At 36.5% G+C, this 20,176-nt stretch overlaps 1 long non-coding RNA gene across 1 annotated transcript in view; it reads left to right on the forward strand.

Moving 5' to 3' along the window:
* LOC150083359 (uncharacterized) overlaps positions 1–20,176 on the forward strand; it is a 374,752-nt gene that overhangs the window by 322,661 nt on the left and 31,915 nt on the right. Inside the window, exon 2 of the long non-coding RNA XR_016547169.1 lies at positions 17,627–17,688. This is a non-coding gene — a long non-coding RNA (uncharacterized LOC150083359). The remainder of the gene's footprint in view (positions 1–17,626; positions 17,689–20,176) is intronic.

The raw sequence follows: 20,176 nt of genomic DNA on the forward strand, positions 1-20,176 counted from the left end.
TCCTTCCTGTCATAAACTCAGCAAATTATTTTTCTAAACCTTCCATTTTTTTTTTTTTTTTTTTATATCTTTCCCTTCCTCGATGTGTCTATTATGAGGACGAATTTTATTTTCTGTTGATAATCCCTTAATTCCTTCTTAGAATCCCTTTTTGCACTCTACGGTAATAATTTTGTAACAATTCAAAAGCATGTGTGCTAGGGATGACGGACATCATCTAAGTATTTCTTTTCGTTCCTCTTATATCACCTTTTGAAATTATCCCACAAGCATCTTATAAAAAATTTCGACCTTGGGTGAAATAGACGCGATGAAGTAACTTTCGCTATTTTTTTTCGATGGATTCGAACTCTGATTTATGATATTGATGAGTCGACATCGTAACCATTGGGCTAATCGCGCCCTGTTATGGTTGTTGTTATTATTATTCCTGTGTTTAAAAAATCATGGCGAATCGGTTTTTTTGTTTTTTTTTTTTTGTTGTTGTTATTTATTTGTTTATTTAACTCTTTAATGGTCGTATTCAGATACAGTGTATGGTTATTTTCTATTAAAGAAAAGAAAGTTCACAGAAATAAAGGATTTTAAAAAAGTATATTCCACAGCACTGACTGATTCCATTTCCAAATCAAAGAAAGGAATCACATGAACACCTGTTTTTGTTCCTAGCTAGGTTAACTTAAAATAACAAGTTCGGTATCTTGTAATTAATTTCAAGCTACACAAATGTGATATTATTTTTCCTTCTATGTTCAGCATTGGAAAGAATTTCATGACATATGAAACATAAGAAACCACCGGGGCACGTTCCCGTTCATCACAATGCCTTGAGATAATTAAAGATGAAAGAGATGCTTTGCATTCTTTCGTTGTTATAAATAGCAAAAACTGATTTGACGGAAAGAATTCATTTAAATTAAAACGGGATTATTATTAAAGTGTTCTTAATAACTTTCTCGGAACTTTTTATTAAAGAATTTTAGATTCTTAACCAGATTAGTTTCAATTATGTGATTCAAATAGCAACTGTAAATCTAATTATCAAACTTGTAGGGCTTTGGAGTCAGTGTGCCCTTTTTAACGTCTCGCATTACGAGCATACTCAATGTTAATGAAATAACTTTCATATTAAAGTTTTATTTTACAGACATTCTTTATCAACGATCAGTCGGAGGCAATTGCTTTAATTATTTTTAGTCTTATAAATGCCTTTGCATTCATAGATACTACATAGCGCGGCTTCTTTAACTGTGAAGAATGCAAACACTTAAAAAAAATGGTTTGCAGTTTTTGTACTTAAATCAATCAAAAATTTCATCGTTCCATCAGTGCGCATTGTTTTCATTTCAACATTCATCACACGCCTTTCACTTTCTAAAAGTTTCATTTTTATCTCTCTCTCTCTACTTCGGCGCATAAGGCCGTTTTTACGCTACACCAGCGTCCTTTCTCTGGCGTTCACCTTGGCAGAAGCTGGGCAGAGAAATCTCCCACTGTTATAAAATCGTATTGATAATTTTATATACGTCCCTGCCTAAGCATTAGATACACTGAAACATCATTTCTCAGGGCATAAACGTGGCAGAATCAGACCTCACTATTTTATTACAGGTTATAAAACATTTGTGAGGTTCCGCTGGGTAGCCTTGTTACACGTAAATCTTAAGCGCATGTCGTAAAATATTACTTTCATTTCACGGCTCGCGGCCATGTCACGTTTGCAAAGGGCACCGTACATCATGGCTGTCGGGTGTCCGTTTCAACCCTGGGGGTAGCACCTGTCATAAATACAGAGATATAGGCATCCTGCCCACCAGAAACTTCAGCCGCATGGTAAATGGAGTGTGTGTGCCTAATTTCCTCTGTCAGATATGGAGGGCGGGGAACTTTGGTGATTATCACATATTCGGGGGCTGTGTATGGAAGAGGGTAGTTTTGTGTTTCCTCTCAATGCTGATATAGTGAACAACTGTAGTAATAAGTTTCTTTTTTATTCTACATCATCTTGTTTTATATGTGAAGTTCTGATATTATTTCTTTATTTATTTGTAATACACTGTAGGTCCCCATATACATTTATGATAAATCGAGATCTTTTCAGTCCCATGTTTAAAACAGTGCATCCTGATTTCCATGCCGTGAGTAGTGTACAGTTTCTGTACGCATATTCCTTAACTAATTCTGGGGGAGGGGGTGCCTTCTGCACTACCTCCTCAATTAAAAGTGGTTTTTAAAAAAAATCACTTTAACTAATTGCAATACGCATAAAGTTTAAGAATTATAAAGGAAGCACATTTCGTGGTTTGAAAAGTCATTTCAACATCCATGAAATTATTGTCTGCTATCATATTTTAAAAATGTGTTGTTAACCGCAGCCATATATATAGCCGGATAAATACTGTATTTTACTTTTATTTCTTTACTTGTTATCATATTTAATGCTGAATTTCAAATTTCCAAATACTTTAATGTGCATATCAGCTTATTTCTTATGACTAATTGTTTAATTATTAAAAATTAACGATTACCGCTGATAACAGCTAAATAAAAGTAATTTGGTGTTCATTATTACTTTTGGTTAAATAGAAGAATGTTTCTGATAATGACTTTTGGCTTCTGCCTGTGAGAATCAAGAGTTTTTTGTTTCTGTGATAAAATTTTCAGTGGTATCATTATTTGAATATTTTTATGTGCAACGTTATTCTTGTGTTGTACAGAAGTGGAATGTGATTCTGAGCAATTCTTATAAAAGTTAGAAATTCGAACTTCTAGTTGATGAGCTCCAAGCTGAGCGATATTCAATTTTTGGCCCTCAGCAGGTTCTGGAAAGATTTAGTGTGTACAAAAGAAATATTTCAGTTTTATATTAATACAGTATAAATCCTATTAACTAACCTATTTTTAACCAACTCGCCATATTGACCACACTCCCCCATCTTAAAACATACGGTACACTGCAGTGTGCCAAGCGCCTCCGTAGCCAGGTGGGAAGGAGCAGCAGTGCGTAGCACACGCTTCTTGATTAGACCGGGGTTCGAGCCTGTCACCACCAAATACGGAAGATGCGGGAAGGTTAGGGAATGACCACCGCATATCCCCGAGCAATATGGCCTTAGTTGCTAATGCTCCTAAAAAAAAAAAAAAAAAAAGCAGTGTGCCATGGTATCAGACAGTATGCTTCCAGCTAATAGACCAGTGTAGTATGCCACGTCTTCTTGTAGAGTTGTATTCTTCTAGAGTGGTGAAGTTGCGTGTTTGTTCCAACCGTGTTTGCACACTAAAATCATTTGTTATTGTAATTATAATACATAATTTGATTAAATATTACGTAAATTAACGAAATATGGGTGAGAAAAGAGAGAGGAGTTTCTATAAAACTAAATTGGACGCTCTGAAAAGCCTCGACTAAGGTGAATCTGGTAAAAAAAAATGCTCTTGAATTCGGTGTGAGCGAGGCAACTGTAAAAGACTCGAAAAAAATCATAAAAGTCTAGAAGTATTTCGTAATCAGTTTGTTTCTCGAGAGGCGTTAAGTTTTCGCTCCACTATAAAGAAACCAAAATAGAGATAGTAGACATGCATTATGGCTTTAGACTGTGCAAGAAAGACAACACAGAACTCCAATCAGCGGATCCATAAAAGCAGCATCAAAGGAAAGGCCTTGGTCTTACATCAAAAGATTGATGGTGCAAAAAGTTTTACAGCAAGTGACGGATGGATTGGAGTGTAGAAAAAATGTCATGTATTGAATATTAGTGGATATTCAGTACTCCTCAAAAAATTACAAAAGATTTAAGGTCATTTATATCAAGAGAGAAAAATTGATTGGAGTACAACTCTACAATATAGACGAAAGAGGTCTAAATTATAAGATGTTACCTACAGAAACTAATGCAAAAAATAATAGTAATAAAAATCGGAACCTGCAGCACCAGAATATAAAAAAAAAAAAAAAAAAAAAATTCCAAAGAAAGATTCATGGTAACCACCTAAAACTGTAACTCAAAAATTGCTGCTTTTTGTTGTTGGCGAATCCACTGATTTTAGAGTTTTTAAAAATAGAAATTGTTTATCTTTACCAGTATACTACCACTCGCAAAAAATCAGCATGACTGGACTGCGCGTATTAAAAAAAAAAGTTTTTCACGAATACCTTCTGTAAAGAAGCAGTGACAGAAACCTGAAAAGGCTATTCTCTTTCGAGATAACACTCCACATCTCAGTTTTGAGAAACTTATAGAACGAATCATAAAAGCCATGTTTTACCACAAGCCTGTCGATCAAGAGGTTCTAGAAGGTCTATTCTGAGTTCAGTTATATTTGGGGGGGGGGGGAGATACACGAATAGAGGTTTTATAGAATCATAAGGTCGTCGACATCAAGGACGTATTTACAATATAGCACTAACATAGAACGGAATTCCAAGTTCAGCATTTACTAAAGCTTAAAGAAAACTTTTGATTAGGTTGACAACGCTAATGAAAGTACTGAACTACAAAAACATAATGAAGAACATAGTTGATCAACTGATTTCCGAATTGAAGGTTCCAAAGGTTTACAGTAAAAAGACATACAACAATGGATTAATTAATGTTTTCGAACATTATTGAATTGTCCATAATTCCATTTTACAATGAAATTATGACGATGCAGAAATCATACACAACCTGACGGAAACAGATGGATCTAAATATGGAGAAGAAGAGATTGAATTAAATCATGGACCAAAAATTTCTCATACAGCAGCCCAAAACGTCTTAGATAAAATGCTACAGCTGTGCTGAACAACAGCCTGATTCCACAATTAACAGTATTATGTTTTTTTTTTTTTTTTTTTTTTAAATTGGAGAGCCTATAATGCAACACGTCATATTTCATCATCTAAACAAATGAAAATTACTGATTTTATGTAAATAAATGTACATGTATATGTTTTAAGTGAAATAAAATCCTTAATGTACGTGTGCATACGTTTATGATTCTCTACTTTTACCGACCCGTCAGTCCTCGTCAAATCTTCTACTGTAAATGAAAAATTCCTTCATAATTTTTATGCACTTAACGTTTTAATATAAAGAATTTATTCGTCTATTGTTCAGGTTTTTCCCCTAACCTCATCTATGAAATTATTCTACATATATATATATATATATATTATTATTATTTGTTTTTTAGGAGCATTAGCAACTAAGGCCATATTGCTCCGTGGATATGCGATGGTCATTTCCTGACCTTTCCGCATCCTCCGTATTTGGTGGGCACAGGTTCGAACCCCGGTCTAATCAAGAAGCTATTCTACATATATTTATAAAATTGTAGTATTACATATATAATTGCAATGGCCTGCTAGATCTTTGGATCTCCACAAAGAGACTCGCTTAACGCGCTAATATCTATAGAAGTTTACAGCGATACTAGTTCTTGCTCTTCTCCCTCCTCCGCTGCCATGAAATAGAGATTGCTGAAAATATACAGGAAATTTGAGACAGATTAGTGATATAGTTCTTTAAACTGAGCATTAGTCTTTATTTTATATGCTTCAGGCTGAGAACATGTACTATTGTTGTCATACTTGATTTTCCTTCGAGATGTTATTTTCTTCGGATTTCATGATATTACTAGATATAGCTTTTCAATTATGTTTTCAATCGAAGAAACCGCTTTCTAAAAGAGGTTAGGGCTAAATCTTCGCCCACAGTAGTTGCAGTAAAATTTCTCTCCCCTTTAGTTCGAAAATCGATAGCATTTCGTTTCGAATTCATGAGATAGATTTGATTACCAGTTCATTTTGAAAGGTCGTTAATCAAAATGTACTCCGAGAGGGTCGTTTAGGTTTCGCAGATTTGCATTCTCTTCCTACCAAACAAGTGCCTGTCCATTTTTTTATTAGTTTTATGTGCGCCGTTGTACTTTCAAAAAAAAAAAAAAAAAAAAACTCTGAAGATTTTTTATTTCCTTCAGGAACCCGAAATCGTTTATGACCGTGCCGGGTTCTCATTTGCAGCAGAGTACTTCAGATATCGGAAGTAGCACTGAGAAATTTCATACCATCGTTGGCAAAAGGTTGCGTAATGTCGTTGAATACATAATTCGATTCGCACAGCATGTGCTTAGCTTAAAATTACACTTTACTAAATTGTGTTTCTTAACGTCCTTCATTTTTCTTCCTATTATCGGGGTATCGCGTGGCATTCTGTAGCAGCAGCTTAAGTGCCAGTATTTATTTGAAAAGAAAGTCAAGTAATGTTCTGCTTTTGAAAAATCTTTAGACTGTTATGCATGATATATATGACAGCCATAGACGTTACATAGAATGGAGGCCTAAGTTTCCTTGCTGCTGCTTCATATGTGTGTTATTCCACTTATATTCTCTGTTTTTCCGGAATATGGAGAATACTATATGGCATATATAGAATATTTGGCAGTTGTTAATTTTGGACTTCAGTGAGCGAAAAATAATACAGTAGTAATGATCTAAAAAATTGCGAAAATTAAGAAAAAAAAAATTGCGAGAGAGTTAATGACAACAGCTAATTTCCCTGGCAACAATAAACATACCTTCTTGAACAGGTCCAAGACACGATTATCGAAGGTTTCATGTGCTGCCAAAGTGTTGCCAAAATTTGTGGTTATACCTATATGAAAATAATGGTACCAGGGCTTTCCGAAAGTAAAGTAACATTTTTTTTCCCGTAATAATGGTGAAAGGGAATGAGATGAAACGCGGTGGACAGATAGACCCGTTAATAACGTTCAAAAATACCGCCAGTGCAGTGTTGCGGTACTGTCACCTCACAGCAGATTCCAGTTGCAAAATGGCGGCTACCGTGCGAGTGTGTTCCAAAAGAGGTGTTCGTGAAGTTATTCGCTTTTTGCAAGCAAAAGGGTTTTCACCAAGTGACATTCACCGTGAACTGGTTGCTGTGTATGGCGAAAAGGTGATGACAAAGAAGCAGGTGTGTTTTTGGTGCAATGAATTTAAAGCGGACCGTGTTGACATTGAAGATCGACATCAAGCGGGCAGGCCTTCATCGAGCAAGACAGAAGACAACATTTCGCGCATTAAGGGCATCGTTCTTGAAAACAGGCGAGTGAAACTGCAGAAATAGTGAACGTGAGTAAGTCGACTGTTCACGATGTCCTTGGCTTTCGAAAGGTGTGCTCCTGCTGGGTGCTCCGACAATTGTCAGAGGAAGACAAAGCAAAACGCATGGGGATGTGTCTGGAGAACCTGTTGTGATACAGCGACGACGGAGAGGATTTCATAGTCGCAACAGAAGAAACGTGGGTTCATCACTTTACCCCGGAGAGCAAACATGGCTCCATGACCGGGAAACATCCACTATCTCCTGTGCGCAAAAAATTCAAAACAAAGTCATGGCCACAGAGTTCTGGTATCGCCAAGGCGTTCTGTTGGTGGATTTATTGCCGAGAGGAGGAACAATCGATGCACAGCTTTACTGTGCAACGTTGGAAAAACTAAAAGCCAACATTCGACGCAAACGACCAGGATTCCTGACAAGCGTCGTGATTTTGTTGCAAGACAACGCAACTCCACACACTGCACACACCACTCGTGAGTGGTTGCACCGTAATCGTTGGGAAACTGTCACATCCCCCCTACAGCCAGACGCCTTCAGACTTCCATTTGTTCTGCCCTCTGAAAAATCACCTTTCAGGAAAGCATTTCACCACGGATGAGGAAGTTCATCAGGCAGTGCGATGTTGGTTACTGCGTTATTGTTATTATTTGGATTTTTATTAGGAGCATTAGCAACTAAGGCCATATTGTTCCGGGGATATGCGGTGGTCATTCCCTGACCTTTTCGCATCCTCCGTATTTGGTGGTCACGGGCTCGAACCCCGGTCTAATCAAGAAGCCTGTGCTATGCACTGCTGCTCCTTCTCACCTGGCTACGGAGGCGGCTGGTTACTGCGTGTGGACACGGACTTCTTCAGTACTATTATTGATAAACTGATCCATCGTTGGGACAAGTGCATCAATAAAACTGGAGACTTTGTGGAGAATTAGTGCATGTTCACTTATTTCTTGGTGTGTAATTTCAACTTCGTATTATTAAACATCATCGAGAGAAAAAATGTGTTATCTTACTTTTCGGGAACCCCTCGTATGTGGGCATTTAAAGGTTATAGGGAATACACTAAATTTTACAAAAAATTAATGACATCAGTATATTAATTGGATGCATCCAGTTCTGATTATCTTTTTTGGTCCTTTAAAATGGTAGTAATTAACTCGTATTTAGCTCAGGAGAAATGTGTATATTTTTTGAAAATTGTCAAGCTTTTGGAAGCTCAGACCTGAAACTTTTTAACTGAAATTTTAAGTGGCTTTTCCAACTGCTTAACTCCAAACGCTGGTTCCATAATCCATATACCGCATAAATAACAGAGTGATATTGTCTCACCCACTTCTTTTCTCTTTTACCGACAGGTTTCATAGGGAATTCAGTTTATCTTTACTACAAGTAACATCTTGTTACTGTCTGTGTCTCATGCTTTTTCTATGTCTTATCTTTAAGAGTTTTATATAGTTTCTCTGCACAACAAACAACCTCTCTGTGTATTTCCATATTTTGGATGTATCACTGTCGAGTGATAAAATCTTGGACACTTGCCGTGCTTTCTCACCAGCAGAAATATATTGTTTATCACATTTAATGAAAGATAACGAAAACGCGATCCTAATGAGATGAAACCGTTAAAATTCTATTACGCTGTGCCCTTAAAATAATTTTTAAAATTTTAAAAATCACATGGATTTGAATATTTATCTGTTAAATGTAATATTTCATGCATTGTATTTTAAGTATGAAAAAATACAAAGTAACTTTTGTTTATGTTGTATGGATGGAATATATTTACCTTCTACTATAGTGTTTAATGATATTAAACGGTATTAGCGTCCTTGCATCTTTTTCTTTTTTTTTTTTTTTTTTTTTTGTTCTTTACTAATACTAAACAGGTATTAAACATTATTACTAAACAGCCTGTAAATAAAGGGACATCCATATGAGGAAAAAATTACAAAGGTGTGGATTACAGAACTTGGAAATTAGGCATTTCAGGTGGGAATCTAATTGAGGTGTATAAGAAACTAAAAAGAGGAGGAGGAGGTAAATTGAACAATTGTGGAATTTTCACTTAAATGGGACAGAAAACCAGAAAAATTAGTATAAAGTATTGGTGAAAGCTAACAGTAGACCTGAGGAAAGTTACGTTTGACCAGCGTTTTGTCGACCACTGGAATAACGTGCCTTCCTGGGTGATTGACATTGACATTCTAGTGGAATTTTCCTTCTGGCGGTGGGAAATTTGATGAGAGGGATGCAGGTTATATATTGAAAGATTAATTTATTTAATCTTTCAATTTTATCAATTTTATCTTTATTTATTATTTTTTTCTGAATATAGCAAAAGCCTAGTTTCTTTGCCTCTTTTGGATTACTAATGCTAATTTATTTATTAGCCTGTAACTTGGTATTTCTTAACAGTTACGGCACTTTCACAGGGGTGCCCTAGGTATATTACTCAGAATAAGGAAAGGGTATGTTTCAGGAAAATGTTAAAATGGAGAGTTGGCTGGTTGGGTGATTCCTTGAACATCGACTGCTCCAGTTCTGTGATTCACCGACTTCATATCGTTGTACACATGATCTTTGTGTGTGTGTGTGTGTGTTCGTTCGCGTCGCGGTCCCAGGTAATGTGGGACCGCGGAGACTCATGGAGCTATACTCCCCTATGATCAATGTAATGTCGATTTTACTTTTTTTTAATTGCTACATGATGATTAAAGCTTAATGAATTATGAATTTCCGGAACACCGACTTTCTTTGCCCCCACCACTCAGGAACATCCTGATTTCCCGAAAAACAGCTTTACCCCCTCAATAAATCGTGAGACCACCATTGCATGTATTCATTGGCCGATTTTCAGGTTCTGCCGGATAAAAAAACCGAGCATGTCGGAGGGGAAACCCTATTCATTCGACTCCTGTGATTGGCTGATTATAGATCCTATTGAAAAGGCATTATCTCTATTTTAGTTATCTTCATCGGCACTGGGGTTCAAACTCAGCCGCTCTGAATGAGCGACAATTGATGAAACGGAAGGTGTAAAATTTTTTAACAGTAAATATTTTAGTGACGCGAGTAGCAAATTCCCTTGATAGCGAAAAAATAACAGCAAAACTCGTCGCTAAGCTGCAAGTAATGATATCAGATATAGGGAAATTACGAGTGAACGTGGACATCCATTATCAATCTCCAAAGATTTTAACTCATTTTAACATTCGGTATTAAGCACAAAGAAAGGTGGAGTCGCTGTATTAAAAATGCTCAGTTTTTTAAAAGTGAGGGGAGTTCAGAAAAGTGACTCATTATCAGTAATGAAACAGGTAATAATGAACGTTGCTCTGAGAGACTTTTGAGCGACAGACAATGTCTGCAGTGGAAAAACTAAAGGCAAGAGACGATCTAAATGAGAAACCTAGGAAAACTTGGCATGCTTGTAGTGATTAGAAAATAGTAATTTAGAAGTTGTGGACTTAGGTATGCGAAAAGAAATGCATATAACTCACGTTGTAAAATTTGGATTCGAAAAGTGTTCACAACGTGCTGCAACAGACAGAAATCAATGAGGACTTTCTAATGATTAACAGCGTGAACTGAAGAGCGGTAATTTTTTTCCCGCTTAAATGCTTTAGCAAAGCCGAAATTATATATACTGTATATATAATTTTGACTTTGCCAAAGCATTTATATGGATATATATGGATGGACTGGAAGTCCGATTACTTTGTATGTACAGTTTTACTCAGTTCTTTACTGTACAGTCGATGGAGGAACTTTAACAGTGACTGCATTCAGACGGTTCCTGAATGCAGCGAGTGAAATGCACCCTGGTTCCGGACTGAAAAGGGCGCCAAATTCAAACAAAGAACCCTCGATCCAGGCAAGCAGAGCTCCTCCTTGCTGTTTTTTTTTTTTTCTTTCAATATTAATTTTCGCACCTGAACTTCTGAATTCTAAGACCAGTCCCGACTACATTCGTTTGTATTTTAGTACTTGAAGAGACAGGAAATTTTTTTTTTTTTTTTTTTTTGAATTATCTGAAATGAAACCAGAGGACGACAAAGTGACCAATGCCTAAAACGAAGAAAGCGAGTAATTTTATTCAGATTTAAATATAAATTATAAACACTTTCATAAATATTTTAAAAAGGCGCAAAAAGAAATTTATATAAAATTAAACAGTATTCAAAAACCTTAAAATCTTCAAAATATCGAGTCCAAAAAAGTAACATGAATCATTGACTCGCTTGATTGAAAATACAAATGTGGAGAAATGTCACGCCTTGGCTTTCACATCACTGTTTCAATTAGAATAGTGATGTGAAAGCCAATGTAAAATGGTTTGCAGACAGCGAGATTGTCTAAAAAACATTTTAACTAACGGCTCAAGTTTCAGTTTTACTATCCAATTATGAGCATTTGAAAGCTGTCCTCGTCAGTGAAGATCAGAAGTCAAGTGGATCAAATACGTGTTTTGGACTCGAATCTTCAGATTATAATTGTACTTCAGAATTTTAAAATTTACTTCTAGCCTCATGGCCGTGATGACCCTTTCTTTACATTAATGCAATAAATCATTTTGTATTTAATTATTTTTATTGCGGATAATCAAGAACTGATAAGCTACATGCTATGGGAGTTGAATAACATTAATATATTGTACAAACGATTTTTTGTACGTAATGGCAGGGCAATCCAAGTTGGCTACAAATGAATAAATTTGCATATTGTGAAGCATGTTACCACAGGTTGTCCCGGGCTTACACTACAAATAAATAGCCCTCCTCCCCCACGAAGAAATGAATTTATATTGCTATTTATTTGTAATGCGTATCATTATCTAGAGGGCGGTCTCTAGGGTTTTTGTTCCTCCATCGATTGGTAAATGGTATCCCTCAGTGTCAGTACATGACAACCCATTGCTCTTGTAGCTTAAAGCTTTTCGCAAAGTCTTCATTATTCGGTGCATAGTCACCCACAAAAAGGAGGGTAATCCCTGAAACGATATGCTTCGCTTATAGAGCAATAATGTATATTTGTAATGCAAGATGGTAGAAGTTCGTGGCGAAATTCTTGGCTTCGCAATATAAGATATAGCGCATTTGTAGCAAACTTAATTTGATCCTCAACTACCTGAGAAAAATGATGCTACAGATGAAAAAAATGATACACTACAAGAAAGTTTGCAATAACATCGTAGATGCGTTCCTGGAAAATCTAACCTTAATTAATACGAATTTTTTTAGATCTTATTGTAATTCTTTTAGGTCTCGCTGTTGTTAGTTGTGTCGTTTTGAGATTTTGAAATATGTGATGGAGCACCAAATATTTATTTTTAATTATGTACAGACTATATCTTTTATTGAAGGTTAATATGTTAAACTTGATTCCTTTTCAATTTCTCTGAGCGATATCCCATAGGACTTTGTAGATCAGAAATTCGAAGGTATAGTTGTGGATAAAGATATATTCAAAAACATCTGTTTTAATTTTATTACTTTGCCTGTTATGACTATTTGTTGTACGTTTGGCAGTAAGTAATACAAAATATTTTTCGTGAGAGAAAGAGGGGTGGGAGTCTGCAAGGCAGAATTTTGAAATGTTTTCAAGTGTGCACGAATATTCCGTCAAGATTCGCGCACGTATGCACTCCTGATTCTCCGCTTGGCGCAAATCTAACGACAAAACCTATATAAAACCTTCGCAAATGGGAATGATAAACTCATCAGATTATGGCCGTCTCAGAAATTTTAGTCCCACGTGGGAGATTTATCCCAACCTGTATTCAAAAGATGGGAAATCAAATTTTTACTTTGTTGCGTGCTCGCTTGTATACATTCGTGAATGCTTATTCGCTCATTTTTCTGTTTTCCTGAGGCACTGTGTCAGCAGTTTTACTGAACTGACAGCGTCTTCATCTTATTTTGTTGTCTCTATGCATTGGGGGGGGGGAGGATTTTTCCATAACCGAACGGTATATTTCTATTTATAGAGCATTGCATTTTTATTTCACGTAAAAAATAATAGTCCATTCATGGTCAGGTTAACAATTGTTGATACATCTCTAATAACTAGTGTAAATGAATATATTGAGCAAAAAAATAAATAAAAAGCAAAGTCAGTGTTTTTGATATAAAAGTCGGAAACTCCGGAATGCTCCATGCTTGATATAAGGCGCGCAGGAGATACGGTGCTTCTATATTGAATGGCTGTGAACCAACAATAATTCTATAATCGTAGTATATTTAATTCACTGCATTAAGCGTATAAATACTGCAGGGAGTGAGCAATAGTGCAAAGTATATTACCGAGAAACACTGTTAGCCAAGAAACACGTTACAGTACTTTTAAAATACGAAGCTATTGAGCCAAGTTGCTACAGCTAATTCTGGTTTTCTGCAGTGCTTTAATTTTTCAGGGGATAATGGGAAAGATTATGGAATCTGTAGTCAAGTATACTGTTCAGTATTATCTCAACAAGAATGGCATTTTGAGTAGATCCCAGTATGGGCTCATTAAGGGAAAGCATGCTTGACCAATCTGGTAAATTATTATGATATAGTCATTAAGCAGTTGGATGTCTGCAGGTAACAATTTTAACATTATACGAGTATATCTAAACTTGAGTAAAACTTTTCATACCGTCCCTTTTGGGCGGTTGCTATATAAACCGGAACAAGTTGGAGTTACTGTTAATAACTCCAACTTGCTAGATTGCAGGGTAGCTAAAAGATAGGAGAGACAGGGGGTTGTCATAAATGGCCTGTCTTCAGGATGGACTAGCGTAAAAATTGTGGTTTGTCAGGGATCAGCATTGGGTCACTCCTATTTATAATTTTCATGAATGGTCTTGACGGGATTTTCCAAGAGAAGCTGTCAATATTTTTTTTTCTGATGAACTCAGGTGGGGAGGGTCGTTTACAATCTGATACAGGCCATGTTCCTGGGGGAAAAAAAAAAAAAAAAAAAAAAAAGGACTTGGATCGGTTGCATATATGATCCGAAAAATGGCAACTAAAGTTTAACGTTTATTGTTTCTAAATGTAAGTTTATACATTTGGGAAACAAAAATCCTGGATTGGCGTATAAGCTAAGGGAAGAGGAGGTAAAAGTGGTTCAGATCGAAAAATACTTAGGTGTTATGATTGAATCTGACATGAAATTTTCCATGCAGTGTAAGCAGGCAATTAGGACGGCACATTGTATCCTCTGTATGATTTATAGGGCTTTTGCTAGTAGGGAGAAATTTCCCTGTTTACAAGGCGATGGTTATATACCATTTGGAATAATTGTGTTCAGGTCTGGAACCACACCTAAAGAAAGAGAATTTTTGGAGAAGATTCAGATTAGGGCGACGAGATTGGTGACGAGTACAAAGTGATATGAAGTACGACTTAGAAGGTGCGATTTCCAAGTCTGACAACTAGACACTGAAGGCGGTCGATCTGATTGAGGTGTGTAAAGCGAACTTCGGGGAATAATAGAATATTAGATCTCATGAGTTCACCAGTGAACAGGGGTTATTGAACATTGGAGTAGTATTGAACTAGTGGATTTAATGAATCTGATTAAGTTTAAAGCAGAATTGGAATAGTATCAATATTCTGTTTTATTTGAATTTTTTTATTAATTTTGTTTGGTGCAGAAAACGTTTTCTTCTTCGCGTCATTCGATCTTACTAATACTAATGAATTTTAAACTGTGAATTTTTATTATAGCTTTGACTTTTTTTTTTTTTTTTTCATCCTAATAAAATGTAAAGTAATTCGGCCAAAATTCTTAATGTTAGCACTTAATGGTGTATAAATATAATCAATTTCATTTTAATTCAGTTTAGAGTTGGGAAATGAGGCATATAAAGTTTTTTCCTAATTGCGATGCGTTATAACCGATTCCTTTTTGGAAATTAACGGAGTGTTTTCAACCTCTTTTTTTATCCCCACTTAAAAAGAGATTAAGTGATTGATTCTCTCAGTGGGTAATTTTTCACTACTGCATTAATAATTCTTGGGCGCTTTCCCTGCAACCTGCTTTGCATATTTTGTAATGCAGCAGCCGATTGACAACTTGTCGTATGTGCTAAAGGACGGCAGTAACACTGATGATAGATAACCGTGGAAACAGCATCGCTATTAACACTTTGCTCTCGATTGAGACAGTTCAGACTAGTTCTTATTGCAAGCACGTACTTTAAAGTCAACATTAAGTCGAGTTTTTTCTCTGAACTGATTGCGTTGAATGTGCGGTTTAGTGTTTCATCTTGTGAGCAATATGCGGTTAATTTACGCTTGCTATATTTTGGAGAAGAAATGTCGCAATAAAATATCATTCATGCACTCGATTTCAATATTTGCGCATCTTTCTAGGTGGGTGTTTTCATTACATGCTTTTTAATCATTTCAATTTGGATTTATTCTGTATGGTCGAAGTGCAAATAAAAAAAAAAATACGATTTTATTTAGTTCATCGAACATGCATTTGTGTAGAAAATCCTCTTTATTAACCACCAATGAATTATTTAATATGCAGGTATTACGTGGAGTCTGCGTTTCATGCATTTTAGCATCAGTGCGTAGCACACGCTTCTTGATTAGACCGGGGTTCGAGCCCGTCACCACCAAATACGGAGGATGCGGAAAGGTCAGGGAATGACCACCGCATATCCCCGAGAATTTTTGGCCTTAGTTGCTAATGCTCCTAAAAACCAAATAACTAACTAACTAACTAATCCTCGCCAATAAACCATCACAAAGCGAACGTGGCAGCCATTTCTTAGCAAAAACGAATATATATACATATTTAGACTTTAATTGCTCAAAATTAACTTACTTTTCTTTAATTATTTAGCCTGCTGAAGAGCGGCCTCCCGTTTAAGGGGATTCATATTGAGAATTTTCGCGTTGTACATGATTAATCTAGCCAAGCGCAGGGAAGGAAACTTCACAAATCCACATCTTCTCTCAATGATCTCATTCAGAAGCGCAAGCAGTGAAAGAGCTATTTGCTCGTTAACAGTTACATGAAGTGTCGTTTAATGGAAAACTGAGTAGCCATTAACATTTTAAGCAGTATACTAACGACATAGATGGGATTAGTTCTATTTAACACACTTGGAATTGAGAATTCGTATATGAAAAGCTACATCTGAAGTACATCCTTACCAGTAGTTTAGTTGCCAGCCTTCCATACGTGCTGATGTCACTGCGTTGTTAACTGTATTTTGGGAAATTATCTTCACACTTTGTATACATACGTTTAACTGTTTTATACTGCTTTATTCAACTGTGTTCTGCATATTTTACCTTTCTAGCTTCCTGTATTTTTGTATTTTGCATTGCCGTTCGTATTGGTTTCATTAAATACAGTTTAATTTTGATTTTATTGTTGTGACTAAATCATCAGCGTCATTAATTTAGTCTACTTACATTTATTAACTATGGACTACTATCTCTTTTTGCTATATTAAATTATGCAATTTACTTCATACTTCTGAATCACCACATAGGATAAGGAAGGTTTACAACTATAATGATTATAAGAATTTCCATCTTTTGTGGTGTTATGTAGATTTGTACACGAGTGTCCACTCAGTTAAGGGTACTGTTAAAGAGACTGTATAGCAGTAGAGACGTTGCCATATGTGAAGCTGCAATTATACCTTGAGACAACCGCCATAAAAGAAATTGCAGTTGATTGCTGGAACAAATTTCCATATGTTGTGGAAGTTGATACTTTTAACAAACTATTGTAGGGAATGAATAGGGGAAATATGAGGTGTTGTGTTTTTTTTTTTCTTTTTTCTTTTTTTTTTTCTTTTGCTGATGCTGTATGAGCTTGCTTTCTTGCATCATTTGCCACTGATAATTCTAATGCTAAAATATAACGCAGACACTGGAGAGAAATGAACATCGCCCCCGTATGTTATCAACAACATGATAACGCATGCAGACTATGTTCTCCGGACCCGAAGATTAATGGTCTTTAACAGCTCTGCTTAGCTGGAAATGAGCCTCATTGGATCACAAAATGTTCCAGGCCACTTATCCACCTCCATCACAATAGAAGCCTAGAATGAAGTCGGTATACTACTTGGGATCACGTGGAGTTAACTGGTTCAGCCCATGGATCTTGTGAGGAAACCATTGCAGGAGAGAATCAAAGCATTTTACCGACTGTTACCAATGGATAAAGTTGTGACCGAACCGCTCTGGCCAGCGTTTGAGTGTGCATTTCGCTTTACCAGCGAAACACGATCTTTTATTCGCAGTACCATATTGAATTATGCTTGCTACTGTAGCCGCTTCTGTTTTTATTGTATCTGAGCTGTGTGCGTCACTAATTACATCATGAGAGTTACTTTGAAAATAATTATTTATTATTATTATTTTTTAAAAACTTTTAAACTCTCTTAAACTTGAATTTCACCGGGTTGAATATTAGCTATTTTTAACTAAGTTTAATTAAAATTTATTTAAAATTTAGTTAAATTTTAAGTAATTTATATTTAATCCTGATTTTTATTTTATTTGCAGAATTTTTCGGACAAATTATTAAAGCACTATTAAAGTCCTGGTGATTTGAAATCATAAGAAAGGTGAGCATTTTTAGAATTCTTCAATCATACTGTTTTTAGATATATGTTAAGTTAGTTTTATGGGATTACCAACTTTCTTTACAAATTTACAAACAATGTTTCATGTAGAGCTTTGATAGCACATGCGATTACGTATGTTATCTGATAATCTATCTGAAATACTATGAATAATAATTATAATTTTTTTTCATATGTTGAAATATTAAGTAAAATTCATATAGCATGCCTTTTTGCTTTCTATAGAGAAAAGCAAATTCGATTTCATAATCTTTAGGCTATATACAGCTTTGTGCCCATTTTTGAAACCATTTAGCCTGCCTTGTAACTGTTTCAAACATTATTATTATGTTTAGAGCAGCATTTCGAAACTTTATTTATAGACTTCCTCTAGCCCCATTTAAATTAAATTTTCTCTATTTTCCCTTCAATTTTATCCCTGGCCTGTCGACACAAAGGGATTTGATCTGTATTTAACATAAGAAATGCATCATTTTCTATGTTAATATCTTGCATCATTATCGACAAAATTATGTTTACTGATGGCAATAAAAAGTGATTATTACTTAAAAACAACAACTAAATTATGATATTAGGGTCACTTGTAAATGATTACATCTACCCATATACGTATTATGTCTGTAAATTGCGTGTTCTCTTGTCAATTTGCCTGTTTTCCTGGACGAAAAAACCCCCAGTTTCTGGGGGGGGGAAACCTTGATATCTACGCCTGAGACCGACTAACTCAGCCACGGACTGAAAAGAGCCCATTAAAGTTCCTCGCGTCATCTTCGGGATTCGAACCCGGGCCTTTTCCACCCGGTGTGGTGAGGACGGTGACGATACCACTGTGCTACCCCGTGCAGACAACACGGAACAACTTTTAATAACCGAACAACTTTTCTTTGAAAATTCAGTTTAACAGTGAACTGAATTTTCAAAGAAAAGTTGTTGATATTCTGGAGGCCCAACTATTCGCAACCCACAGAAATGATCGTAAACAAATAATCCACATTATCATCTCCATAAGCAACCATGGGAAAATGGAATACCACCATCAAGGTCGAGAACATCACAACCAGACCGATCCCCATTAGGGGAGGAATATTTCATGGAGATGCCCTGAGTCTGCTGTGGTTCTGTCTATCAAATCCGCTATGCACCATGCTCAACAACAGCAAGTATGGATATACTCTCAAAGAAGGAAGGAAAAACCTGTACACCCTCTCCCACGTGATGTACATGGATGACATCAAGCTTTTGTCAAACACCAAGCTCGAAGATATCATGATAAAAAATAGGACAATGATGACAAAGAGCCGCCGCCACCACCAACCCGAAGTCGGCCGTGGGAGACTGATCACAGAGCAGAAAGACGGAGGAAGGGGCTTGATAGATTTCATCGAGCAACAGAAGAAAGCGATAGCTAACCTGAAGGATTACTTCCAGAAAAACACAGCATCACTCTACCAGGCCATAAGGAAGATAGACAAGCGGCATATCTCACTCAACCTAAGAGAGGATTCCCTGCTGCCCAGACGGAACAAACGAAGCTAGAAAGATGGGTAAAGAAGACACTCCATGGCAGGAACTATAGTGACCTCCATCCAGACCACATAGTTAAAATGTATTCCAATGCATGGCTGACGAGATGGGCACTTTTCCCCGAGACTGAAAGATTCATGCTCACCATCCAACACCAAGAAATCAACACCAGGAACTATCGAAAATGTATTGCCAAGGAGCCCGAGTGGCAGATGACACATGTCGACGATGACACCTGACCTCAGAAACGATCCAGCACATCATCGTAGGATGCAGGATCACCACCCAGACAGTATACTCGTAGACACGGCCAGGTAGCCAGGGTAATACATCAGAAGCTAGCCAGAAAATACGAGTTGATCAAAGAAAGTGTACCATATTACAAGTATGAAGCTCAGGCCGTACTAGAGACCCCAACCCACAAGCTGTGCTGAGACCGAGCCATAATAAAGGACAGGGTAATCTCGCACAACAGAGCGTACATAACCCTTGTCGAAAAGAAGGAAAATATCAGGAAGGACACAGCCTTAAGACAGGAGATCAAAGAGATGTGACATATCTACGTCGCCGAGTTAGTCGGTCTCATGCGAGGGTAGCATGGTTGTTTCCCCTGTTAACTCGGGTTTTTCGGCCAGCAAATAGAAAATTGGCATAGAACATATGCAATTTACAGATAGTATACAGGGAGCAATATGGCCTTAGCTGCTGACGCTCCTACAAACCCTACAACAACAACAACAATGTGGCATATGCAACAAGTAACGGCCATGCCAATCATCGTGTAAAGCACCGGTATAGTGCCAGAGATCCTACACAAGAGTCTAGCTGCAATAGCTCTCCCAGAGAACACCTACAAGGAATTCTTGAAACATCTTAAAGACCTACACAGAGAATTTCTCGACCAACGTTAACACCTTACATAACAACCACCCTGTTTAGGGTGGTT

The sequence above is a fragment of the Mastigoproctus giganteus genome, chromosome 7 (genome assembly GCF_048544385.1).
Source record: "Mastigoproctus giganteus isolate SK-2022 chromosome 7, ASM4854438v1, whole genome shotgun sequence".
In the NCBI taxonomy this organism is placed as follows: Eukaryota; Metazoa; Arthropoda; class Arachnida; order Uropygi; family Thelyphonidae; genus Mastigoproctus; species Mastigoproctus giganteus.